The 22894-nt window shown below is 40.7% G+C and overlaps 1 long non-coding RNA gene across 1 annotated transcript in view; it reads right to left on the bottom strand.

The window, feature by feature from the left end:
- Positions 1 to 14999: 14999 nt before the first annotated feature.
- The window catches only part of LOC134876832 (uncharacterized), a 76704-nt gene continuing 68809 nt past the window's right edge, over positions 15000 to 22894 (bottom strand). The window contains exon 4 of the long non-coding RNA XR_010167499.1: positions 15000 to 16024. This is a non-coding gene — a long non-coding RNA (uncharacterized LOC134876832). The remainder of the gene's footprint in view (positions 16025 to 22894) is intronic.

Below are 22894 nucleotides of genomic sequence, written 5' to 3'. Positions count from 1 at the left end.
GCCCATATGTTTAATTCATAACTGTTTTCCTTCTTTCTGATCAGAAACATGAAAGGGATAGTTTTGCCCGGAGACAAACAAAATGGCTGAACTCATCAATACCCCGACTACACTCGCCTGCCTATTCAGCAGGTGTAGGCAGGGAAGGGAGAGAGATGGTCAAACTTCGTAAAGACATATTATTTGAATGGCTATCCATGCATTGGCTTTATTTGTATTATTTATTTATTGTTATGTTATTTGTATGTTCTGCCCCAAGGAAAAAGCTTTTCAAAGATTCTCTGCATGTGAATGTCTGAAAAAGTGCAAAAAGAGCAGAATACATTCAAAGTAGACACATATAATGATGATGGTTTAAGGTTTTTTATTTCTGGACATATTGTTCCTCTTGATCAGGATTTCTAAATGCATTTACCTTCAGCTTTACACCACCAATCTGTGCTTTTATTATAAAATAAAGTCAGGAAACCGACACAAATGTTATACCGGCATAAAACACAATCAGTTATCAGTTTATTAAACTCTTTTTTTGTACAATTTTGTTTATACTGGATGAGTTGGGGTATAATTACATTACATTCAACATTTCAAAATGAAACCAAAAAAGGAATTAGCTCCAAAAAATATTTAAATGACATAATACCAATTGATGGTAGAAAATACAAAAAAGGGTATTTGAAAAATAACACCAATGTATTAGAGAACAACAGAGTAAATGAAAATGGTTTTCATTAAGTTATATTTCACCCTAATTCATGCTTTGAAACATACAAACAACAACAAGACACACTTTGCAGTTTAATACAGCGTTCCACATAGAGGGGTTTCTATTATGTATTATGAGTGGACTAAATGACAGACTCACTTATTGCAAAACAGTCGTCATTATTTTGTGATGTACATTACTGAGCGCATCTTCAGCTCCTCTCTCATATCTCAACATCTGTCAGCTGTTATATGCAGTAAACCCCCCCCCCAAAATAATACAACTTCAAACTGTGACAGTCTGTCAGAGAACTCTCAAATAATTGGAGAGAAGTCAGAACAAAGTCTCAAAGAAATCCTAAATCCAAGTCAAGCCAAGTGATATTAAGTCTAGCCTAAAGCAAAATTGAGACGAATGCAAATTAAAAATGACAACTTTTAAAAGTAAGTCTAATGTCATTTGAGACAACTCCAAATGAAGTCTTGAGTAATTTGACATTACATACAAGCTATTTAGAAAACACTTTATCCAATGAGACCTACATACACTTTAATATTGTAGACCTGCTCAAAGGAGCAATTTGAGGTTAAGTATCTGGCCCAAGCACACTTCGACAAGTTGACTGCAGGGTGTGGGATTGATCCACTGACCCCATGACTGACAGATGACCAGAGGTGTAAGAAGTACTGAGGTATTTTACGTAAAAGTACAGTAGCAATAGAAATACAAGTAAAAGCCCTGCATTCAAAGTTGTACTCAAGTAAAAGTATTGGTATTAAAATATACTTCAAGACAGCATAGCCTATATCAGATTTAAAAAGATTACATTTTGTATTATAATTATCATTGTTGCACTCGGTAAAGTTGGAGCTTACTTACAAATGATTTTATAACTGCTGGGTATCTAAATCTATAATAATACAAAGTACTTTATTGGTGGATTTTTATTCTGTACTATAAATCCACACCCGGAAAGTAGCTAGTGCCTCATTATGTAAAAGGTACAACAAGTAGAAGTATAAAGTAGCATAACAGGAAAATACCTCAAAAATGTACTCGAGTATAGTAATTGAGTAAATGTCGAAGTCCAAGACAAGTCTTAGGGTATTTGACACTTTTCGAGGTACAATCTGTAGTTCATTTAATGAGTTAGCTCCGAAAGCACTGGATCCTACATTTCCCATAATGCATTTAGTTATACATCTTTCACTAAACCATCCCTACTGGTAAAACCCACATGTTTAAAACTCCCCAACACAAGCCTTCTCTTCATAATTTACTCAGAGACTTTTTCAACAGGCTGTGTAGTTCTTTCTGTAACTTTCAAATGGACTCTGACATGTAATATTGATGTTTTGCCTTTTTGACTCTAGTCTATGTCTCTTGTTTAAAATGTAACATAAATTTAGCTCAGCACTACCAGGACGCTGCAATAACACGAGGGTAACACATCTGTGAGATATTAGATCCTCTTCCATGATGCTGAGGCAATGTCTTGAGCACAGTTGCCTGGTTCCTCTGCATTTCACCAGGCTGTAAGTCTCCGTCCTGTCTGATTGCTCCGATGTATCGCTTCCATTACGAGCTGTTAGCCCGGCTGAGCCAAAGTGCAGACTTCTCGGTCGATTCATCTCATCTCCAGCCGGCGTTGGCCTCCATGTGTGTGTCTGGCTGCTATAGTGGAGTCATTAAATGTTAATCAGAGATGCACCATTGCAGCAGAGTTGGGAAGAATTGCCTCTGTCAGTGGCTCGGGGCACAGGAAATCATACCAGGGAGAAAGAGAGGCAGTGATAGAGGCAGAAAAACACAAGGAGGCAGACCGAGAGAGAGGGTTTCATACTAATGAACCATCACTTCCTTGTCTCAACCGATGCCCTCCGAATCCCAACATCTGTCCCACCAAACCAAGCCTCATTATGGCGACTAACCCCACCCCGCCCCACCACACACACACACACACACACACACACACACACACACACACACACACACACACACACACACACACACACACACACACACACACACTCACAATCGCGGTCACATCCCGTCGAAAGCGTAGGGTGATGGTGGGAAAGTCTGCCCCACTGTAGTTGTCACATCAGATCTACAGCGCGACGGCCGAGGGCATATGCATGTGGTGTGTGTGTGTGTGTGTGTGTGTGTGTGTGTGTGTGTGTGTGTGTGTGTGTGTGTGTGTGTGTGTGGGTGTGTGGGTGGCGGTGGAGGGTGGTGGGGGGGATCTAGGTCTGGGGCTGTGCCTGAGGGCCTCGCCTGCGCTACAAAAGACTCCACTCAACTCCGGTTAGTCCCCCTCACTAGCATATCAGCACTGACGGACTGCACACAAATACACGCACTCTCTCTCTCACACACACACACACACACACACACACACACACACACACACACACACACACACACACACACACACACACACACACACACACACACACACACACACACACACACACTGCACTTTAGCTATAGTGGCTCTGATTAACACTTTTCGCCCTCTCACTGATAAACAGCGTGGACAGGAAGCTGCAGCCACCGTGTATGATCAACACGAGATAAAGAGAGGAATAATCTTTGCACTTTGCATTTGTTATGTGCTGCTTTGAGCTCACGGACGCATGGGAAACTGGTGATTGATGAAAGTGTGTGAATGTGCTTAGAAGTGTGTGTGTGTGTGTGTGTGCTGCGTGCTATCACTCTCTTGCTAGGGGTGACAGGTTGGTTGGGGACTAATGCAGCGCGACGGAACTGAATGTGGCCTCGAGCAAAGCAGCTGCCTGCAGCCAGTCCTCATCTGAGCTGTCAGACACACACACTCACACACATGTATACACACACTAGAACCCATTCCAATGGAGAGAGAGAGCGAGAGACAGAGGGAGAGAGAGAGTTTAGGATCCACACATACACTCATGAGCATTATAACCCCGTCACCCCTACTTTTCTGCTTGTGTGGCTTCCAGACAGTAATGGCGGTGCCTGGATGAGGTGGTGGACATGATGCTGGGTTTGGACGCTTCGACTCAACACACGTTTTTTTGGTTTCCTGGGGAACCACAGGACAAGTTGGGGTTTCATTTATACAATCTCTCATTAAGAGCTTAAAGAGGGGACTGAATGGAAACGTGTAATGTTGCTTGATGATGATGTGGAGCACTCTGCCAAGGGATCAGTTTGTTTGTTTGTGTTTGTCAGCGAGATTACAGAAAAAGTACAGGCTTTATATTCATTAGCCTCGCAGAAGAGTGTAGCATAAGAGAAGGAAGGATTGTTTTGCATGAGAGCAAATCACAGGTCAGATAAGTTCAATATTTGTTTCTCTCCCAGTGCCCTTTAGCTATTTTTATCTACAGACACAATTCTACTTGTTAGGGAATTTTTGGCTTAGGTAGTTAAACTTTGACATAGTTCATCATTTTCTCCTTCCTCTGTCTGCGTTCCCAAGGCACAGGTCTTTCGGCCTTGGGGGCTGTTATCTCCCTTAAGGAGGAGCAGCATGGGCGCAATGTTGATGCCAGTCTATGACGGAGCACAAGCTACCATGAGATAGTTATTGTTCAGGGATGTCTAGAAGCCCTTCTTATCTGGAACACAGGTTCCCTGGCGCACATTCTTTTCCATGGACGACAGCTCTAGTTAGATTCAGGGTCCATATTTGTCTAGTCTCGCTGATGAGGAATGTTGATTATACACTCTGAACTGGTGAAAACCTCGTATTGTAGTAGAGTTCTTCAGGATTGGTGGGACAACCGCTGTGTCACCTCGTGGCGGCAGCAAATGTCTTGTCAATTCTCCGGCCGTTAACTTCATAATAAACCTTCAGTGTTTGCCATCAAAGTTCCAGCTCTACCCTGTCTCTCTGAGTTTCGTCTCCATTGCTTCAGAAGTTTCCATCCCAATACTGTACACTACATTATGTTTGGCTTTGCTATGCTGTGCTTTACATTAGACTCTAAACATCTACAAATGTTTATCTTTACTCCCAAAAAGTGATTTCTCTCACTCCATCATTGATGAATAAACTGAGTAATTACACTTTATAGGATATGACCAAAAGTAATAATGCAATATAATGAATATGAAACATCAGTGGCAAACAACCCTTTTTAACATGTGACCCTTTAGAATAAAGCAATTGTTTGTGACCCTCTAGTCGTTGCTCAAGAAGAGGCAAATGTCATGAAGTGTTTCACATTTAAAACGGAAAAAGTCTTTAAAATAACAGCATTTCAATATTATACCTCTTCTTCTTCCTCCAAAAAATGGCAATTTGCTAAAATACTGCACATTAATTTGTTCTTTTTAATATGTTACATTAGGTTTTTACATTAGATAACTGTTCTTTTTGATGGTTCCTGTTGAAAAAGAGAAACAGCGTAAGTCAGATTCAACACCACACAACACATTGCAGTGCAGTGAGATTGTACAGGAAATTACACAATATGGTACAGGAAAATACAAATGCACCAACATCACATGTTGTATGATTTAACTGAATGTGAAAGTGTAAAACAAATAGATGACACAATACCATACAATATTTATTCACCCCTTTCCCTCCAGAGGAGAACTAATGCTGCTGTTCTTCTGCAGGAAGACTCACTAAAACGTTTAAGATATATCTCAAAGAAGCAAATCATGTCATCATCTTTGACTGATTTGCACGATTAAAGTCCCCCATCAATCTCACAATGACGCTTCTGCAACAAACCAGCATGTTTATGTAGTAACAGCCAGGGTTTCCTTCAGACGGAGGAATGACTGTTGAATAGTGGGCTGCAAGGAAAGCTAACGAAAGACACACTGTGGTCGCAGTTGCCCTCAAATATTGCCTGATAGTGTTGCCCGTGGCCACCGGTACTTACTCCTCTCTTAGCTTAGATTCCCTGCTTCTGGTCGACCTATATTTAGCCCCTGTGGGACTCCAGTGATTATACTAATCTCTTCAGAAATCCACCATTCTTCTCTGCGGGCTGCCAAAAGTTGGCAGCCGTCTGCATTATATAACAAAAGCAGGGTTCCCTCAGATGTTAACCAGGATGTAAGTGGCTTTGTTGTTGTTTAAGATTAAAGAGTAATACGCCCAGGATGCTATGAGTAAACTTAAGTTAAACAGACTTAAAAGGAAAATGTTTATCTTTACAGAAGGGGTTTATTTGACCTTTACTCCCCCATAATTTAGCTTCTTTAGCAGTACATGTTCACATAGTTTGGTGAAAAATAGTTTAACATGTGTAAATGATGTGATCAGTTGACCTTCATACAAACCAAACCAAGTCATCTCTACACTTCCTGGTGTTACGGTTGTCTTTATGTCTGTAATTTGGGGGGAAAATCCTCAAATTTATTGGGGCTGACGTTCAACTACCCCCATGTTTACATCAGAGCCAGGGTGGTTGCCATGGAGATGGAGTGCCCCTCTTAACTGGTGCACTCAGGAATAATGCATTGTTGAACAGTGCCTGAGGCTATGCACATACACACCCATACACACCCATACACACACACACACACACACACACACACACACACACACACACACACACACACACACACACACACACACACACACACACACACACACACACTAATCCTTAACATCTGCTATAGCGTATGTGTATATGTGTGTGTGTGCATGACTGTGTGCATGTCTGCATGTGTGCACGTGAGTAAAATACACATCAGTGCTTCAACCCGGGCAAATTCATTGATAATAAGAGTTAAGGTGGACTCCATTAGGTTCATTGGTATTTGCCTACAGCAGTATGTACATATACTGTACTGCATGTGTGTGTGTGTGTGTGTGTGTGTGTGTGTGTGTGTGTGTGTGTGTGTGTGGGGGGGGTAAAAGTCATGGAGGGGGTGAGTGAAGACTGACATGTGTGAGTGTTTTTCACACTACTGCTGCTCCCTCTAGTGGCTGCCATCCCTCACTGCTCATACAAACACACACACACACACACACACACACACACACACACACACACACACACACACACACACACACACACACACACACACACACACACACACACACACACACACACACACACACACACACACACACACACACACACACACACACACACACACACACACACACACACAAAACCCTAGAAGATGTTAAAACATGAGAACAGTGATGGGTAATTGGAAGTCATTCTTAAAGTATTTTTAAAGTCAGAGCAGTGATTGTACTTTTAGAAGCTGCAGATTTCACCAGGGGATCTAAAGCGAAGCGTCTATGGTGAAGATCTGGCTGCTGACTGGCAGTTTGGAGAAGATCTCAATATGGGCTTATTCAGGAGTCCAGACAGATCCTGTTGGGAATCAGGTTCTCATCCTGAGGCGTTGTACCTGCAATAATTATCCTCCTCTGGAAATAAGTTCATAAGGGACTCGCAGCCCAGCTACAGAAAGCACCCATAGTATGGGCAGGCTCCGAGGAGGCAACCAACACCATTAGTAAGTTTCAAGTTGCTTCTGAGGAGACAAAGTTTATCTACACTAACTGTACTTATTGCCGCAGTGTGGAGCGAGCCAATATGAGCGATATATAAAGCCTGTTAAAGAACAGTGAGATGTTTTAAGTATAATTGGGGCCTCTTGAGTTGGAGATGTGTGCAGCTGAGGGAAATTACCTCGTCAAACTTAGCTGAGGGAATAAGACAAAAACAGAAAGTTTCCTGCACAACAAAAGCTGCTTAACAAGGGTAATTACTGCTTGAAATGTGCACACAAAGAATCTGATATCTTATGCATGCTTCATTTAGGTATACATTCCTTGTTTGCAGCCTCCCTGAATCAACAAAACTATTTTCTTTTGTGTGCTGTTATTGCTTTGCCAACATTAGGAGTTGCTCCTTTCATGGCAATGAACCTTGTTTAAATTTGAATGTGAATTTGAATTTTAGAGGATAAATGAGGGAGGGGATGAGGGGTGAGAGAAAAAGAAAGTGGGGAGAGAGAGAGAGGTTGTCAGTTGCCTGTCTGTGTTTAATGGAGGTCCCTGGTGTCGCCCTCAGGCTCCTTCACTTCACAATTAATGGAGGATCTCTCTGGGGAACGCCATGCTTCTCAATAACACCTACACACACTCACACACACCTAGAAGTAAACCTTCTGGTTGGTCTGAACTCTGCACCGGAGCTCTGCCTCGACGTGAGCCCCATCTCAGAGTTGGTGTTGGGGGTCCTGCAGCACCGGTTCGTCTGTTAAAGCCCTGAAATGTGTCTGTTTGTGCCTCCATCAGCTCTACACAGGGGAGGATGGAGGAAGGGAGTGGTGCTGAAAGATGGTATTGAGATGAGAGGAGTGGAAGGAATGATCGAGATGCGTTTTCCTCAGAACTCAGGGTTGATTATATCTCCGCTCTGATCTGTCCGCTTTGGTTTCGCAGATCTGCAGCACAGCAGCTCCTAGTGTGGCTTCATGTGTGTGTGTTTGAACAGCAAAAACACTTTCATACCATAGTGTAATAACAAGGCAAATGCTGCTGCAGGTCTACATTTACTCATAAATGCTCTTGAACCTCAACCTCCAACAATTAACGATGGTTGGTTTTTAACTATAGGCTGAAAGCAACTTTGTGGAAACTAGAAAATAAATCTCGCCCACAGATGTCATTCTTGTCATTAGAGGGAGTTTGATTGCTTGACTCTGCAAACAACCCCCGAGGACTCTCTTAGTTTTATAGTTCAGCAGAAAAAAAACTCAAATATTGTCTAAGAGGTGAAATTCCTGATCGAGTTCATCACCGCTTTGACTCCACTGTGCTTTGGTTAAATGGAAAAATGTCAATCTGTTCACCAAGTTTCAGAAAGATGAGTGATTCAGACATCCTGCTTGATATGACCCAACACCTGTTTAAATGTCTGAAATACCTTATTGTTTTTCCATCTAAATAAAGATTTATTTGGTCTTTTCAGTCCAAATATACTGTATATACCGACGTCTTTGATAAGGTAAGGTTGGCTTATATATTGTACATTATATCGTTCTGGCTCTGTACATCTCTACATACTGCTCAGTATCTGGGAATAAAATGTATGTTTATCTGTATGGGGCTTCATGACACTATTAGTATTATTTAATTGACTTAAAATCAATATTTTATATAAGATATGGAGCCAGGTTATGAAGGTTGAAGTCATGTTTTGAAACCAGAGGGTTTAATCCACATTCAAATTAAAGCGTGGCATGTTTATTTTCCATTAAATTAAGATAAATAATAAAGGGATTATAATCCAAGGATAAAAGTAAGAAGGACATTTAAGAGTTTAATGAAGTATTGGTTGAATTTTCAATAATTTATTAGAATAAGCTTGTGTGTAAGTTTAAAGTTAGGTAGAACTAGGATTTAAGTAAAAGTCTGTTTATATGAGGCTACATTTATTTTTATTTGATGATAAAAGATAAAGATTAAAGGTTTAACTGTCCCGACTAAATAAAATAGTCAAACTATAAGTAATAAAACAAAGTCTAATATTAACATCTACAGATTTTAGCAGAATTTTGACATCTAATCAGTATTCTAAGACTCATTATAGATATTTAGGTTCATCTTAATCTAGATCTCAATCTACGTGATGAAGATTTTATGCATTAATTAGAAAGATAATTAATAGGAGTTGCCTTTGATGCCCTGAGAAGCCACTTCCTGCCTCGTCTCCCTCCCCTGGAAGTGGAGAGCGCACGGCGGCCTCTGATTGGTCGGCCGCTGCTGTTCACCTGGACACCGCAGCGCTCCTGCATTTGCATATTCATCAGATGGCTCATGAATATTGATGAGCTGGCTGCAGGCGCTGTGGGTGCCCAGTGGCTGCAGGGCATTGTGGGAAATTACCACCATCACTAATTGTGATCCGCCGCCCCTCGAGTGTGTCAATCAAAATCAGGAAGGATGATACTTTCGGGGGCACCTGTAGCGCCGAATATGTATGCATGGAGAGACGGAGAGAGATCGAGGGAGAAAGGAAGAGTGAGTGTGAGTGTGTGTGTGTGTGTGTGTGTGTGTGTGTGTGTGTGTGTGTGTGTGTGTGTGTGTGTGTGTGTGTGTGTGTCTACATCCAGGGCCACAAGAGCACTCCGTTGCCATGGTAACTTCTACCATCAGAGCACATGAGGCCCCAGGATCTCAGAGAGAGTGATGGAGTGAGACAGAGAAATGGAATGAGCTTTACAGGCGAGATGATACATACATACCTACCTGTCTGTCCGCCTGTCTGTCTACCTGTCTGTCGTGCCTTGTGTCACTCAAAGACTGACCGTGATGAAGGTGAAGGACATGACTGCTTCTCATGTGCAGAAACAGGCAGTCAGCTTATACTATTGCCTCCTGTAATGAAGTTTCTTCCACTATAGTTTAAGAAGACCCACCTGTGTGCTGATGAGGAAAGAGGCTCCAATACTTTCTGTCTCAGACTGCACACAGCTTCATTACTAACACATGAAATCCTGTTAACCAGGTTAATTCAACTGGTGGTATGATGTGTGTTTTGAGTTTCTCAGGGCACACCAACTGAAAAATATCTACATAAAAGTGGTGGGTTAAACACTGGTGATGTTTTATGTCTCAGTGTTGATATGAAGAGTCCATTTCCAACAATGACTTGATCAAGTATTGTCTATCAAGCCCAAGTCCTATATTGCTTATTTGTCTCTGTGCCATTCACCTCCACTGTTGTCCCAAAACTGTATAGAAGGTCCTCAAAAACTGCATTATTACTTATTAAATACCGCTGTCTGATAACTTTCCCTGAATGCCCAACTGTTTCATCAAAGCCCTGTCTTGCCAGAAATTGGCAAAGCAAAATTCTGAAGCTATAGGCGAAGTAGTGTTTATTTTTTGTGCCTTTATTTATCCAGGCGGTGCCTTGAGATAGTAACCTCTTTTTCGAGGGAGACCTGGTCAAGACAGAACACCAGAAATAAAAACAACACAGGTAGGAAATGCAATCGTCATCACACAACAAAGAGGATATCTCTATCTTAAAGCCCATGCATTTCTTAAATACAGTATACAAACTCTACATGGATTTTGGCTTTAGCATTTCCAAGAGGAGTAGATTATTCAAATGAAGTATGACCTGCAGTTTATGCAGAGACCGCGTAGAAAAGTGACAAGTTAGTGCAAGTCATTCATTCTTTCTATTTAGTTTTTGCTGGTCGTGTGTGTGTAGTGTGTGCACATCTCATTGGCCATTATTCATTTGTGAGCAGTTCAGCAATGGTGCAACAGCTTCTCAGTTTCTCAAAGGTCAGCACTGTCATGAACATAGGTCAAATGCACAATTGGAGGTAATCAAAGTTGAACTCCAAGAACATTTGTGGATTTACTTCGCTAATCAACTCGAAAATGACGTTGAGTAGATCGATTTAATTGCCAAAGAAGGAGTTTAACGTGATGGTGACCGGGCCTCTAGGAAAGTGAACTGGCATTTTTCAAGTAAATATTGAATTGTTAAGATTGAAACTGCCAATTATAACCTATTGGCATGAAGCTCAGTGCCACAGTGAAGGATTAATAGACAGACAGCCAGGTGAAACACATTGTTGGTAATGGTCTTTCATGGGATTTATTTCACCATAACAAATATATAAACTGTGCTTTGAAATCTTCACTAAAAACGATGTGTGAATACAAGACTGGCAGCTGCTGTTCGACCTTCTTTGATAATTAAACATATTGATGCATGCTCCCGCTGTGAGGATGCATAGGAGTTCAGACAGGATGCAACACTTACTCTCAGGTTAAGTGTAGACATACTATAATAAACAATATGCTTAAATATGCATGTGGTAATCCGACATGCATACAAAAGTTATGACTAAGAGGATATTACCATGATATATTTATACCTGGTGTGCGTCTTTATCCCTATCCATCTCCACCGACTTTTGCATGTGAAGACTGTAATACAAATTCCTGAACACAGAAACTTGTGATTGCACCATAGGAAATTCAAAACAAATGGATATACATATGCCAAAGCGCTCCAAAAACAACATGACATGTGTTTAAGAAGCTAAAATCACACGCCATTTTGCATTTTCACCACTTGATGTGACGCTTTTTGACACATCTCTCTATGTGTGTGTGTGTGTGTGTGTGTGTTTGTGTTCAGGGACAAAGCATTCAGTGTTATTTCACCACTCCGTTTTTAAAGAGGAAGTTTCCAGAACTGCGTCTTGATGAATTGCATGGCCCGATGTTGGAAGTGCAAGACACAACGGTGTATTGCAGGTGAGTGAAGTCATTAATATTTCCTCTGTATCAATATCACTGGTGGAATGGTGTGTGCAAAAAAGAAGTGTGTGTGTGTGTGCGCGCCTCAGATTGACAGGTGGATGATCTCAGTGAGTAGCGCACCCTGGGATCGACTGCATAATCAGGGAGACAAAGGAGCAGAGGAAGAGATGAAGAGAGAGAGAGGAAAAGAGGGAGAGTGAGTGTGTGTGTGTGTGTGTGTGTGTGTGTGTGTGTGTGTGTGTGTGTGTGTGTGTGTGTGTGTGTGTGTGTGTGTGTGTGTGTGTGTGTGTGTGTGTGTGTGTGAGAGCGAGAGAGAGGGATGAGAGAAGCAGAGAAGTGCAGAATAGTAAAATTCCCAGAGGGTTGAAGGGGTTGTGTGCTCTCGTCTCTGTTTATTTCCCTGCATTCGTTTGAAATGGTTTGTGTGTGTGTGTGTGTGTGTGTGTGTGTGTGTGTGTGTGTGTGTGTGTGTGTGTGTGTGTGTGTGTGTGTATGTGTGTGTGTGTGTGTGTGTGTGTGTGTGTGTGAATACTGCTATATGTAAACCATCAGCCTCTCAGTGTGTGTGTGTGTTTGTCAGGTGTTTGATGGTTTGCAGCGGTAAATGGGTTCATTGTGAGAACAGCAAAGGTTCCACATCAGGAGACTTCTCTGGTAATTATACAGGAGCAGTCGAGAAACCGCACAGACACACACACACACACACACACACACACACATTACCCCCCAGTATATGCTTGTATCAGTGTTGTTGTGGTGTGTTTCCTGTGTGTGTAATGTGGCTGTTTGTCTTACCATAAAGCAGCAGGTCTGTGATCTCAGGTGCATGTGTGTACGCTGCGGTTGTCATCCACGCTGGTTGTTACACAGTAAACAGGATTTCTCTGGCAGCGGATGACTTAAGAAAACAGCGTATGAGCTTATTGTCGAAGGCTCAAAGCCGGAGGAGTCTGTTATAATTGACCAACTCTGCTTTCAACTTTTCCAGGTGTGTCTCTCTCAGTCCTCTCTGCTCGATTTGGGTATTGTTTCATCCGCACTTTCCCTGTTTCAGATGTGCCTCTGTTGCGTTTGAGGATAAACAACAGCATTAAAGTCTAAGAAAGACAACACTGTGAGAGAGTTCAGTTTGACAGTGGGTAGGGGGGAAATCAATATGGCTAATGGTGGCCTGTGAGGGACTAGATGGAAACCCTTGGTTGAAGCTGGAAGAAAGATCTAAATATATATATATTAGACCTCAAACTATACATTTTGGTGAAGACAGATGTCTCACTTAGCTGAATTTCTGTTCCACACAACAGTGCATGACAGTAGGAAGAGCTAATATCTAAATACAGATATTATGATCCATCCAATTTGGGGGGGTCAACTGTGACACCTTCAAAGAAAACTTGTTAGTGAGCTTCTGCTTCTCACGCACTTTTAAGGAACAGTTTTAGGAAAAACATTTGTTTGCTTTCGAGCAAAGAGTCAGAAGAAAAGATCAATACGATAAATGTGCAGGGGCTAGTTAGCTTAGCATAAATAGTAAAAAAGCAAGCTAGCCTGGCTCTATCGAAAGAAAACAAAAGCAGTTCTAGAGCTCACTAATTAGATATTTATTTCTCCTCAGTATAGGTGCATAAACCGTGCAAACAAGACATACAGAGCTATACAACACAATACGATAGGAAAAAGTCATGGGTTGCTCTCTGCACACCACGGTCTGGATTTCCGTCATTTTAAGAGGTTGCGAGGTTGCTGAGTGAAAGCACAGATGGCAGTGGCAAGAAAAGCTCTCCCTAAAACATACCTTTCTGAACAAATCCATAAGAAAGGGGGTGAAGTGCCGGTAAAGTTAGATTGGGAGTGCTTTGTAGGTCAGGGATAAGATGACACAATCAGACAAGTTAGGAATACCAATACGTCTGCTGGCTCAATTAGATATGGGTGGCTATAAGCTTATGGAAAAACAACTTAACATAAGGCAAAGCTAGCCGGCTGCTGGCTGCACCTGCATATCAATCATTCTGTGACATGAGGGGGGGCCAGCATTTTCATCTAACCTTGGCAAAAAAGGGACAAGCAAACATCGCATAATGTTGAACTTCTCCTTGGAAATATAGACTCCAGGGCTGCCCCTGTTGCTAAAGGGTTATTAGAATATCCTACAATAACCACGTCCTTGGTTTGATTACTAGCCTCTCGTCTTATTTCTCTTCATTGTTGACTGGGAAGTAGAAAAGATGCATCAATAAAGACTATATAGACATTTTCTGTGGATGTCTTTATACAAATATTGTGGTGGAACTTGTTGGACTCTCAGGGGGGAAACAAACAGCTAAATAATGGACTGTAATCTTTTAACATTAAACAAAGTTACACACTACAACTCAAAGTATGTCAGAGTCATCGGACAAGACTGTACGAATCAAAATAATGTTCAAAGTCACTGTAACCAAAAGTCTGGTTCACTATAGCCATAAGCTTGTGTGCCTGTCCAGTTTACTATTCATTTAACTTTTGCCTTTTACATTTGTCATGATTTAAGTTGGCAACAGCTGCTGATGTGCTCCACAAAGGAAAAAACTACAGACTTTTTACAGCCCAAGTGCACAAAAATGGATGAATATGAGAGTCTCACTACTGTCTTAATATATATTCTGCCACCAATTCCTCCTGCCCTCGATTTGATGCTGTGCGTCCACGGCCTACTCTGAAGGCCACACTGGAAGTAACAACTGAATAGAAATTAAATGTTGGCCGGACGCCAAGGTTTTGGTCTGGTGACCTTGCATGAACTCAAATAAGATTCGTTTGAAATATCGACCACTACTGTTCAATAGGCTTTAACATCACGGTGCAACAATAAAATCCTGAAGCTTGATTTAATCAAAAGGCGGACAATTACAACTGAGGCCAGTCACAGATATCTTCAACATAAAGAGTCGGGTAAATGAGGATGTTTTCTGTATTTAAATGTGAAGAAAAATGCCTAAAATAGAAAGACAACACACATTATAAGTTCTCATTATCAGGGTTTATTTAGAATGTATTTCATACAATCATATACAAACAGTAAATCGTGTTCATTTTGTGGTCATGCAACAAAAAGAAGGTACCTCAGTGACATCCTATTGAATTTTACCATAATAAAAAAGGTCAAAAGGTCAAATTAGGCTGCCTGGAGGCCTTAAAGACACCAGCAAATGTCCACATAACCAGCTATTAACACTCACTGCAACACAATATATAAAAAGACACCCTTCATTAACACTTTAAAAGAGGTAAAACTGTCAAACCAGGGCTCTGTTTAAGGTCCACAGTAAAAACATTAGCCAGTCTGTACAGGATTGAAAATCTGTAACAGAGTGGACGGATCGTTTGATTCTTAAAGATTTTCCTTTAGCGTTAGCCTCGGCCTCTACTTCATCTCCTTAATCCAATGTACATAACGGCAAGCAGTGACTCATGCAATCACACACGCATACAACATACATTCAAACAGCTGTGCTTTAAAAGATTACAGAGATTACACAGGAATTACACGATCAAAGTCATTGAACCTGCATCGGCCCCCTTGCATGTGTATACTTACTAGCTTTCAAAGTGAGAGGGTGTGAATATGTGTGTGTGTATGTGTGCGAGTAAGTGTGTGTGTGCCCTCTCTTTCTGCAGGTTAATCTACCCTCAGGCTGCACTGCCAAAGCGGCGCACTCTGCTGGCCGGGACAAGAACAGCAAAAAGGGGAAAACTGTTATGCAAGAAAAACTACAAAAATAAAAGAACAGGTTGTGACTTTTTAACAAAAAAGGCTCATTTCAGATTGCTAAAAATAATGTAATTTATGTCCACAGGAGAAACTTGGATCTTGGCCACTGAAATGCTGACAGACTATAATAAAAACTGAAAATGTGTTCATTTTTAGTTGATCGTTTCTTGCCCGTTTGCCCAGAAAACATCTGATCTTGTCTTGTTTTGAGTGCAGTATGAGGTTAAGAAGCACCAACAGCAACACCAAGAGTCAACACATGTCCATTTTTAACACACGTCGAGTTCTGAACCTGAAATAGAGTCAGAAAAAAAGATAGCATCAGCATAGATTGAACAGGAAAGAGCAGAGCTGAGATGAGTAAAGGAAAAGGAGCCTTCACACTGAAATGTCCAAACCAATGAATGATGAAAGCTTTGTGTTAATAAAATGTGTGAGATTGGAGCTTTCAGAATGTGGACGGCCTCCTCTTCTGCCCTGCACCTGAACCCAGCAGCTGTTAGATATGATTATGTTCTTCACTTCAATAATATGAAGAGCACTCGAGTAAATAAAGTGTCAAGTTTCCTTATTTGGCAAAAAAGCTCATTTAGTTTGATGTGATGATTTTAAACCAGCTACAAGAGAGGCTGGAAGAGGAAGCAGAGAAAACATAATCATGCTACAGAGGACTCAGTTATCGTTATGTTGAAAATGTTTCTGCCACACAAGATGATCCTTCCTATAATCTTTACTTCTTGATTTCATTAGGCCTCTAAAACACCTTCTAACCCTTTGGTTGACAGCCAGTAAAGATGTGCAATAAGTGAATAGGGCTAGTGAGTAAACATCCCAGTGTTTAAAGTGGTCGCAGGCCAATAGGTAGAGCTTTTACAGAATAATCCCTTAGCAAAGTCCTTTATCTCGCAGGTAGTAAAGAAGACATTACAAACTAGCAGTTACACTCTGCTGCAGAAGAATCAACAATGTCAGAAGGGCTGAATTCTCAAAATCCACATGTAAGTTGTCTCAATAAATGCAGATGTAGTCACATTACTTGGATGTATTAAGGTAGCTATTTGGTTTCCCACCAATATTACCCCAACTGTCCAATTGTGTAAATCCTTCAGAGATTCTCCTCTGAAAATCACCCTGGATCCACAACAAGCACAAGGCTATCCTGAAAAATCAAACCAGCTTTGGTGGTTTGGTAACTTTGAATATTTGTATTAGATCCTGTAAATATGACAGTCTTTACGAGTTGGACATGAATTGAAAGTGGCTGCAGTGAGAATAAAGCCAAAAGTTAAAAAAAAACACTTGACTCTTGACATTGAACTCACCATGCAGAAGTAGCCTGATGCAAAATCCAAAGTAATCACGTGCACTTTAAGATTATCCTAATTTTTTACATTATTTGAAATCCTTCGACACAATTGAGACATATCAACTATCTGAAGAAACGATCAAAACAGAACCCAGTGAGATAATTGAGAATTGTATAAAAGTTTGTTTTCTCCTGTTGCCTCTTATGTGCTGTGGCTGGTGGACAGGAACAAACAGTGAGGAAGAGGAGGAGGAAGAGATGAAAATCTAAAAGTACATTTTGCTCAATTTCTCCCATCTGTCTGTGCATCACAAATAAAGTGGATGGGAAATCGTCAAAAGTCTTTTAGATTTCGTGTGATCTCCAAGAACACTTCAGGAACTCTTGAAAAGATAAGTTAATGACCATCGATCGATGCACAAAACACGCGCGCGCGCACATACACACACGGCTCACTGATCCAACAGCTGCTGAAGTTAAGTTTCAGAGATCAATTTTACAGCATCAGTTATGGTCGAGTGATGGCTTAAACTGTCCTTTTAATATACTGTTAACCATTCACCGTAGAAGGACCTTGATTGGTTGTTTGAGTAAAGAAAACCCCTACTTTATAACCGTCCATATAACCGCTAACAATACTCAATTATTTGTGAAGAAATACATACATTAGGATTAACTCGAAACTCGGAATTTTAAACCCATTAAGAAAACTTTTTTCCGCAATAACAGCCCAAGATCTAAATTCACTAGTCTTTGTTTTTGTATCGCCAGGTTCAGGCCCAAGGATTATATCCTCCAATATGTTGTTGAGTGGCTGTCCGTTGGCAGCAGATTGGTCTTTTCTTCGGTGTTTTCGCAGCAGCTGACACGTGTCTGCCCTGAGCTGAACTCATGCTTTGACTTCAGGAGTAATTAGAACAACTATTAAACACGCTAATTGACAACACAAACCGGAAATGACACTAGTACTCGTGTTGTTCCTGGATATATTGTTTCTTTCGTTAAAAGTATTGTTTCCGAGACAGAAGGAGGGTCCTCGAAGAAGCCCAAACGTCCTGTGTGTGTGGGCGGGGTGAGTGGGTGTGTGTGTGTGTGTGTGGGGGGGGGGGGGTGTCACCCTGGGGCGATAATAATTAATATGATGTGTGCACTTGACAGGACGTATATGTATTATACATTTTAGTTTGAATCCCGGAGTAAATGGCAAGAAAATATGATAATTATACTGTACATACCTTACAAATACCTCCCAGATTATATTTGACTTTTAACTAAAGGCTGATATACACAACTTGTTTAATAGCATACTATGTTTATTTTTTTCTGTCCCTTTAGTGGATAGGTATATCAGAGTATTCAGATTTATTCTGGATTTAAAGTGTGTAGATGCTCTTAATATATGTATTTTCTGAGAGTATGTATATATTGTTTTACATTTTTATTATATTTTATTTTATTTAATTTAAAAGTCTCTATCCCTCCATCTTGAGTATATTATTTTGTTGCTGTGTATATACTCTTCTCAATGCATGTCTTTTCTGAGAATTTGTTGTTGATTTTATTTGCATTTTATTCTACGTTTAAGACTTTTTGTAATTCTTGTACGTTGACTGTCAAAATGCTGCTGTGACAAAACAATGTCCCAACTTGGGATAAATAAAGTATCTTTCTATCTCTCTGCATTACATTTGGAGTCTCCCTGACTGTCCATCTAACCGCGACCACCTGTTTCCTCCTCACCTCACGCACTGCAAGGGGAGAAATTAATTTGCTGCCGATCTTGAAGGCTTAAACAAGGCGGCGGCAGTGACGCCCCGGCCCCTCCCCTCCCGCAAACTGACAAGTAAATCCCCACAATTAGCAGATCCATATTAGCATATTAACCTGTGCTTGCTTCCGAGGCGCATCCTTTATGTAGGTCACACACCATTTTCTTAATTGCTTTTGCTGTTGGAGAAACACAAACATCTTCTGGGCCGTTTGTTATGGTTGCTCTTCATTATGCCAGTCGTTATTTAGGCTGGAAAGGTGCAGACCTAAACACAGACACTCACAGATAGGCTGAAGGACCGGGTTAACGGACGCTTTATGGTCATATGAGGTCGGTGTCTGACCGGGGCTGATTAAAAACCACAACAGACTCACAAACAAGGCCAACACATGTGCGCACAGACAGGGAGCAGACAGTATGCATTTCTTCTAACTGTATAACTTCGGATTTAAATGGGTTGGAATAGTTTACTGTTTATGTGAGGCGTGCAAAACGTGAAAAAGAAATAAACCTGTATCCTCTATAGATTGTTTTAACTTCTGGATCCCCACTAAAATCATTACCACTAGTGTTACAATCTGAGAAAAAAATATACTTAAAGATGTTGTAAAGCCTATAAGAGGATTACTGTGTGTAGCAATACACTAAATGACTGCAGGCTATACAGTGATCTGATATTAATAAGTTGTAGTCTGCTAATAAACCATTTAAACCAAGCAGGGCTGATCCAACAGAGAGGGTGACAACCCGTTTAGAAACATGTGGGAGATGTGTGTTTTTGTTTCGTTTTTCACATAATGAATTTCTTGTGTGAAACTGGTGGATTATTTATTTAAGAATCAACGTTGAACTGCATTAAGGCCCCTTTCTTGGTATGGCTATGACATCAACAGTGACAGAAAAAGAGTATATTTTGAGTCTTGAACAATATTTTTCGAGGAATTATAACTGAATTGGTGTAGAAGTGTAACGACATTTTACTTTTAGAGGGACATTTTGTCTTTAATCCTCCCAGATATGATTGTATACCCAATTATTTATTTGAAATATCTCTTAAATGACAATAATAAAGGCCACATTTGCTATATATCAAAACTGACCATAAAATGCCACATGCCCACATGAGCTCAGATCCTAATCTTCTGCCTCTCCATGCTGCCTTATTTACTGACACTCTCTCTAGAAATATGGCACCACCAGGGCCCCCATGTCTCTGCAGGAGCAGCGGTCCATCCAGAAACCTTGGGGCTGATCTAAATTCTCGCCTCTGGGCTGAACTGTGCGGGGTTTCGGGCCTTTTCCCTGCCTCGTCAGGCGGCAGATGGGCTGGCTCCTGTCCGGAGATCAGTGCGCATCTGGTGCTGCGCTCCAAGCCCTCGGTAAACGCGGGGCGACTCGTCGGCATTAAGCCCTATTAGGACCGTCTACCGTGCAACTGGTGCCTCGGGGTGGTGGCGACGGTGGCCTGCAAACATATATTTATTTGCCTGAAGGAAACACCACCAAAACCTCCGGACATAAATAACTAAATGTGACTCTTGCGCGCAGTAATCTGTTAGGACACCGGGCAATGGAGTGTAGCCTACACATTTTGGGGGAAAGCCTCTGAATTGAATGACTTTAACGTAGTTAAAAATAAATAATGTAATGTCATATTTCACATTTTAATGCTTGTTCTTTTCTGTCTCTCTCTGAAACCTGCAGAATATATTCTCAGGTATTTCACTCTTTTGATCCACAGTTAAGCTACAAAATTCCCACAAAATATATTTCCTGCCCTTGAAAACTCGTCCGGATGTCATTTTAGATTAAGTTCCTGTCCACGAAACATCATTTTTGTGAGTTGTTCTTGACATTTTAGTCCAAAACAAAACAAAACCACAAAACTCGGTTCCAATGACCACATTAAGAACCACTTAAGGTGCTTTAATTGTCTCCAAAGCTCTTTCTTGCTCTCCCCATCTCTTTTTGCCCGGTGGCCTTCCCATTCATCCCTCCCTCCCTCCTCCTCCCTTTCTCCCCCCCACCCCTTCCACCCTCATTCTCTCTCTTTCGTTTTTTAATACCTGCCGCGCGACAACCGGCCTTCACCGGTCTCGTCGTGCAGAGGTTTCACGTCGAGCCCCGAGGCAAAACAATCGGTACCGGTTAATTAAAATATAAAAGGCCTTGAGAACTTTTTAAAGGAGGCTATTTAAGGCACCGTTTGTGTTTGTTAGGATGACTTTTTCAGATGTGACTGCAACACTAAAGGCTAAACAGTCTTGATCAAGAGGAAAAGGGAGATCTTGTAGAATATTTAAACCTGCTTTTAGGGGGGATCTATTAGCTCTGTGACCAACGTGATTCCAGTTGGAGATATGGCACCATATGAGGAATAATCAATAATAAAAAGAGCACAAACATATATTTTCTATTACATTTTATTTAAAAAAAACACTTTATATTTACACGTCTGCCTATAGACTCATTAGTAGTATAGCGTATATTTGTTGTTGTTGTGATTATTAATGTTATTATTGTACCCGATTAGGGCAGAGAGATGCGGTAACAGATGGGAGGGGAAATAGTTGTTAATTAAAGAGCAGAGTCAATCCGGCGTCCCGGCGTCTGCAGCCTGCACTTTAATAATATCAAGGAGTCGCTTTGGTTACAGTTACAGCTGAGCAGGAAAAAAACATCCAAAACAAGACTGATTAGGGCTTATCTCCCTCTCCCTCTCTCTGGTTTGTTTTGAATGGCAGGAAATCTGACAGACTCTCCTCTCTCTCCTCCTTCAGCCCCCCCCCCCCCCTCTCCTTTATTTCCCTTTGCTTCTCTTCAGGCTGTGGCCACAAGCTTTGGGCTTCTCCTGCTTTTTACGTTTTGTATCTCTGTTGCTTCCCGGGTGGCCTAAGGGCAAGACAGCAATAGGCTGTGTGCTGTGTATTCATTCTGATAATTTAGGCTATACACTCACTGTGCATGTGGTTTCTGTGTATCTGTTACTGTTTGATGCTTTGGTGTTGTCAGATAAAACGTCAGAAAATAACGTGTGGTAAGAAGACATTATTTAAATGTACTTAAATACATATTAACAAACAAAAATAAAATCATCTTTCTATGAAACAATGGCTCCGTTCCGCTGGGAAATATAATAATTATATTAATAGTATTATTAATAATAGTATTACTACTAATAATAATAAGCAACACTCGTCCATTGTTCAATTTAAACCTGGCACATTTCTTTAGATCACACATACACATAAAATGCTGATTTGAAAAGAAATAAAAAGGTCTATTTCCACAAAGGCAACACTCATAGTAACCCCCTTTCCCCGTATGAAAGCAAATACAAGAAATAGTCTAAATATATTTTCCATGCAAAAGTAAAAAATAACTAAAAAGGAGGTAAAAAAAAAGCCTAAATGAATAATATTTTAGCACATAACAAAATACATTTAAGTCATAATAATATACGATGTATAAAGGTTTTTAATTGAAGCCATTTTGATTAATAAACTCACTATAGTATGACATGTTATTAAATCCGTTGTGGTTACATCGAATATATCCCTACTGGAAATGTGAAGCCTACATTTGTAAATATTTCATTATGGAATCAAACCATAGGATTAAAAATGCCATGAAAAAGTAAAAAGTAAAATGAATCTAAAGCATGCAGAAGGCATCGAAAAACACCCCATTTCTACTACAGGAAATTCCCCATCGAAGATAAGCAAATCCATCACAAGATTGTTGTAAAAACAACCGAAAAGGGCGTTTTATTCTGCTGGTATTTGTCAGAATAACGCTATAATATTTCAAAGCAAACTTACATTTCCGTTGAAAATCCGCACTTTTTTTTTGTAAAATCAACGTAGCCGATGTGAATAATAAAAATAAATAAAAGAATTACACGTCGAAAGCGAGCCTTGTGGAAAAAAAAATAAACGGGTCAAAAAGGGAAAACGTCCACAAAAAGCGTTTAGAAAATGTTGAAAGAAGCACTCGGTTCCTTATTAAAGCGAAGATACAATATTTATTCCTTGTCTCCTGGGATGCTCCGCTCCGTCTATTGTCCTCCCATTCCTCAGTGCTGA

This window comes from Eleginops maclovinus, chromosome 15, assembly GCF_036324505.1.
Source record: "Eleginops maclovinus isolate JMC-PN-2008 ecotype Puerto Natales chromosome 15, JC_Emac_rtc_rv5, whole genome shotgun sequence".
NCBI lineage: Eukaryota > Metazoa > Chordata > Actinopteri > Perciformes > Eleginopidae > Eleginops > Eleginops maclovinus.
The sequence above is the reverse complement of the archived record's forward strand: the minus strand, read 5'-3'. Positions and strand labels throughout refer to the sequence as shown.